We start from the raw sequence: 6,000 nt of genomic DNA, 5'->3' as shown, positions 1-6,000 counted from the left end.
TAAACCCAACGAATAAATAAGATAAACCAAGAAATGGAACAAGAAAAATGGATAAAAGGATAGCGGATGGATTAGTGTTATGATTTAGGTGAAGAACTAGAAAGAAATCCCAAAGGCACTTTCACATACAAACACCTAATGACTCCACAAACTAGCAACACAAGAACTAGCAAGCATACCTTTACAATCAACCTTAGTCGCAAAAGATCGAATGAACCCAAGGAATTTGATAAGTCTTCAAAGATGAAGAAGGTGAGCTCAAATATGGAGAAATTGTCTCTTACAAATATTAAAAGTGAAGACAAAACCCTAGACATGGGTATTTATACTAGAGGTTAAAAGTGCAAAACAAAAGAGGAAAAAGGAGCAAAAATCGCAAGTCGCACAAGACGCCCAGTCGGGCGTTTTTCTCTCCAGAGCCGGGCAAATTCTGTGGTCGGACATTTTGCTTGTTGACTACGCGGCTTTTGTAAAACGACCATAACTTCCTCATCTGGCTCCGATTGAGGCGTGTAAGGTACTCACGCGAAGCTCTTTTAACGATGAAGACAATGGTGGTCTTAGAAGAGCATTTGAACACCATCGTGATAGGCAAATTCTGGTGTGAGTCAAACCTCCGAATCGGCTTGGCTCCTTGCCATATCTCCACCTTCTTTCGGAACCCAATCAACCCAGTGGCCTCGATGGCATTGCATCCTATGATTGTGAATCCCGGGATTCACATCGAGTGACACTAGTTACTCATTTGTTATTAGCTACTTTTTCCCGACACGTCATATGATTCTTGCAACAAGTTATCTTCATTGTTAGGCTCATAACAAAACACCAACATGATCATTGATGGTCACCGAGCTCCATCAATGATGAGAATCTCCAAAATTAGCCCAAGACTTGTTCTTGTAAAAGCAACACACTTAAAATTACAAACAAAAAACACTACAACAATAACATAAAAACACATTACATTGAAACTTAAATAAATATTACACTAAAAGGATAGGTGTTCCATCCCACAAAAACATAGAACAAACAAATAGAATGGGCGAGGGGATCGAAAATGGAAGAAATTGAGGAGTGAACAAATGACCTCTTGGAGACCGAAGGACCTCCACCAAAAAGATGATGGCAACCCTTGACAACTTTCATCCAAGCAACCATTTAAATCGACTCACTACTAGCTACACGACCTTAGGGTATACTTTCGTTCAAGCTCCCCCACTAGAGGTATACTCTTTCGAGCTCCGCCCTAAGGTATACTCTTACTCAAGCTCCGCCACTAGCTACATGGTGCTAGTTGTGAATTTACCAAGTGGCTAACCCGGGCTAACCACCAAGTAACCATAGCCCGGCCATGAATTTTTCCAAACATTCATCTCACCTAACATGGGGAGGGACTCTCACAAAGGAGACACTCTTTTTATCTAAACTCAATCTGATCTCTAATCTCTTACAAAAGATACATAAGGCCTTATTTATAGATGTGGGAGATTGAGAGATGAAAAGTCACTCAAACTAGGGTTGGAATATGAAAAGGCACTCAAAATAATTCAAAATCCCGCCTTTTTGAAGTCTTCTCGGACAAAAAAAGCCCGGCAGGGCGTTTTGGGGCCTTGCCCGGGCGTTTTCACTGTCGTCCGGGCGTTTTGCTTGTTGGACTGCGCGACTTTTGTAAAACGACCATAACTTCTCTTCCGAGCTCCGATTAAGGCGTGCAAGGTACTCAGCGAGCTCTTTCGATGGCGAAGACAATCGTGGTCTTTGAAAAGCATTTGGACATAATATGGATAGGTGAATCATTGCTCGAATCTGACCCAGTTGCGGCTTGGCTCTTTGTCACCTCTTTCACCTCACTTTCCTTGGTTCGCGCTACCCGGATTTGTATCAATCAAGATTTTCCCCAGCACCATCTTTTTCCTTGTACACAAATGTATTGATATTTTGGACAGAAGGCTGCAATTTTTATGAATCAAATTTGACAAGTTTTAAATTATCATTATTCTTTCCCTCAACAATAGGATATCCGTGACCGTCAAATAAATGTCGTGTATGCTCTTGAACCTCTTCATATTCTTCATCTTCTTTTTGACAAACAGTATCAGCGCACATATTTGTACGATTCGGTATCAGATCCAGATGAATCTTCAAGCGTGTCATTGGATATGTCCATGTCTACCTCACTATTTTCAGTTGTGTCATCGGTTTGGTATAATCGGCTGCATGCTCATCAATCCGGGCAATTCAAACTTACCATTATCTACAACAAGGAATATCAAACGTACCCACAATTACTCAACAAATTTAATGTCATTTACATTAATGATAAGTTTTGGAACATAAATTGCAATGAACCCTTCAATGAAAAGAGAAATTTCAGCGTTCATATATATATATATATATATATATATATTGGCTTTCCAATACTAAAATATGAGCTAGAAACAAACATGGAAAAAAGCAGAATAGTTACCGTCTGTAACGCTGCAATTTCTTGCACCGATGATGTTATTACAAACATCAAAACAGGTGAATCTCTCTGTTGGAATATTATTTTTCTAAATTTTGTAATTGTTTTTGCACCTCTATATTCCATGCTCTAGGGAATAGTTGAGACTTTAGAGGAATTTTAATATGTGCACATGAATTAGTGAGATTTGTTTAGTGTTGCACTTGGTGTTATGATTGGGGTTTCATATGCTTTTCGAAGCATTTTTATGATGAAGAGCGAATAATAAAGCTGGAGTACAAGAGATAGACTTGATCGATAAGCTAATCGAGACACAATAAAATTTGAAAGATTTTAATAAGGGTTTTTGGCTTTTAAACCAAAACCTTTATCCGAATTCGGTTTTTCCCATGAACTATGAGATTTGTTTTTAAAATCACGAACTTTCATTTTGTTAGAATTTTTCCAACCCGACGAATAGCACATTTCCAACCCGAATAGCATAATTCAAAATGTTAAACTTGTGTTTTGTTTATTCAAAAATTGTCATTTGTTATGTAATAATTGTGATGTATGTATTATTGTGCCAAATAGGATCCAAGTAATCAATTTAGTGACAAATAAGATTAAAATTGACATGTAGACAACCGGGTTTGTCGTTGACCCACCGGGGAAAAATCCTAACGAAATGAAAGTTTGTGGTTTTAAAAACAAATCTCATAGTTTATGGGAAAAACCGAATTCGGGAAAGGTTTTGGTTTAAAAAGCCAAAAACCCTTTTAATAATCATTTTAATTGTTATTGTTAGTTAGATAAATGTATTTTTTTTTTGTGTTGTATGATATAGATCTTAAAAGGTTTTAAAAATTGTTGTTGACTTTTAGTTGTGTTTATAAAAACATGTTTTTTATTATTGCTTCCTCAAATGATTCAACTCCAGTGCCGATGACGAGATTCTCCTGCAATGGTATATCAAGAAGAGACGGTGGAGCTATAGTCACGTGAGAGAGTGAAAGCCGAAGAGCTGAAAACTCGAGTCGGAAGTATTCTATGCCGAGTGTGTGATATTAGTTTATATTTAAAAATTTTCTTAATGTTAGTTTGTTTTTTTTTTTTAAAATTTTTATTTAAGTTTATTTCCATCTTATCTATAATAGTTTTTTTTTTTTTATAAATAAAGAAATCATGATTTTTTTCACATTCATCAAACCGCTTCCCTTGGTTTTCTTGAAAAAAACCAAAAGTCGGGAAAAGGTTTTAAAGGAAGCAAAAAAACGAAGAGCATATAATATCACATTGTTTTTGCATACATGCACAAATCATCCATTTGGAGGTTAAGGGGGGAAAATAATTAAGGCTTAGATAAGTGGTAGATTGGGGGAGAAATAGGGAAAAAATAAGTTGGGGCCCCTTTTCAATTTTCCTTTTTCTTTATTTTGGGGTTTTTTTGTAATGTTTTAATTTTTTTTTAAATAAGTTTTTCATAACATATATTTCCCCGGAATTTTCCCTCTTATAAATTTTCAATCCCCAAGAAACAAACAAGAAAGGGAAACAAATAAAAAGGGGTGGAAAAGAAAAAATGAAGGTGTTATGATTTAGATGGATGCTTGGAATCTATGTACCCCCAAAAAAAGGAAAAGCAGCCAAAACCCGACTTTTTAAAAAAACAAAAATCTAATGGCCCAAAACCCCAGTAACACAAAAATAGTAAAGCATGTTGGATATTTTAGTGTAATTGGATTAACTTGATTGATCGTATTGTCATAGTGGGGCTTTCTTTAAAGTTTGGAGGTCGGGTTCCCGTTTTTTTGGGTTCATTATGATGTTAGATAAACGTGGAGTGGGCGGCCCCCCGGTGCGGATAAAGGGCGGGGCCCTTTGGGCTGGAATTTTATTTTTTTCCCCCGGAATTCTTGTGTAAGAAATTCTTTCTGAAAAGGGAATTTACGAAAGTCAAAGGACTAATTTGCAATTTGGAACCCTTTTTGAAAATCGGTTAATTTCGGTTGTAAAATTAACCCTTTATTCATCTTGTTGAAGCGATTTTTCATCTTATTAAATCGATGATTGTTTTTTGGGTTTCTTTTTTTCTCGGATATCAACATTAGATATTTTTTTTTCCCCGAATTTTACCCCGTAAAAAATATTTTGGTAAAACCACAAAAATTGATTTGTACAAAGGGGACCAAAGGACTTTCGGATTATGGTTGTTTTGTTAATATTCTAAATCCCCCTTTAACAAAGACCCAAATTCCCCCGAAAATGTCGAACAAGGAAACGGTGAAGGAATGAACGAAAGGTTTCACGAAGTTGGAAAAATTTTTTGGGCCCAATTTTGGAAGATTTGGAAAAAGAAGATGCATTTCATGCGACAAATCTCAAGGTCGTGTACGTTAGGTTTTCCCCTGGGCTTGAAAAGGGTTTGGAGCAGAAGGGAGGCGGATGAAGTGGGAGAACGTGACTACATATGTGTGGTAAATTTTAAAACGGTATTTTGTTTCTTTTGAATGTGTATCAAAATGTTGAGTTTAAGGAATTGTGGGTTCCCCGAACCCCAAATATATGGCGAAAAGTCCTCTAGCAAAAAATTTCTTGTTGGTAGCTTTTTTATAAAAGGGTTTGAATTGAGGCTTTTTTGGAAAAAAAACCAACCCAATTGTTGGGGATATTGAGAGGGTTTCCCAATATGATATGAAAATGGATGAATCCTTTTTTTGTCTCTAGTATTATTGATAAACTACCCCCCGTTTTTGGGGGTTTTTAAAAAAATAATCCAAAACCAAAAAAGGAGGGGTTGAACTTGGTTGAACTTGGAAGTGTTTTCCCAAATTTTAAGGACCCATCGTGATAGGGAAAAAGGGCTCTGGTGGAATTTTAGAAACAGGTTTGGGTTTTAATAAAATTGAACATGGTGGAAGAGGGGGGAACCCTAAAAAACTGGGTAAAGCGGGTAAGTTTAAGGGGAAACGGAAGTTTCGGGAATAACAAAAAGGAGGGGAAAAGAACCCCAAAACCCACTTGGGGAAGGGGGGAAAATGGGGCACTTGAAGGTTGTATGGGAAAAGGTGGGGGAAAAAGGGAAATCGGTGGTTAAAATTGGATAAAAGGATCTTAAAAAAGCAATCCTTTTAAATTCCCAAATAATCATTATGTTGAAAATTATTAGCATGGTAATTTCAAAGCATTTTAGGGGGATGATAAATTTTTTGGTGGATTGATTGGGTGCAACTGTCCGTTGAAAAGGGATCGGTTTGGTCAATTTTAAAAAGGTTTTTTAAAATTGAAGATGGATCTTCTTTGAAGATGGAAAACGTTCAATTAAACCCAATCAAAGGAATAAAGTTTCTTTAGTTATTTTTTAAAATTAGGGGTTAGATAATGTTGTATATGTCCCCGGTATTTGTAAGAACTTGGTCTGGAAATTATTTAAAATAATTGTGGTTATAAACAATTGTTAAAAAGTGCCCAAATACATTATGTAAGGCATGGTACTTTTATTGGTTTGGTTATCTTTTGTGGTATGTTTAAGTTGAATCTAGATGTTTCTTTTGTTA

The sequence above is a fragment of the Salvia hispanica genome, unplaced genomic scaffold, assembly GCF_023119035.1.
Source record: "Salvia hispanica cultivar TCC Black 2014 unplaced genomic scaffold, UniMelb_Shisp_WGS_1.0 HiC_scaffold_523, whole genome shotgun sequence".
NCBI classification, from domain to species: Eukaryota; Viridiplantae; Streptophyta; class Magnoliopsida; order Lamiales; family Lamiaceae; genus Salvia; species Salvia hispanica.
The sequence above is the reverse complement of the archived record's forward strand: the minus strand, read 5'-3'. Positions refer to the sequence as shown.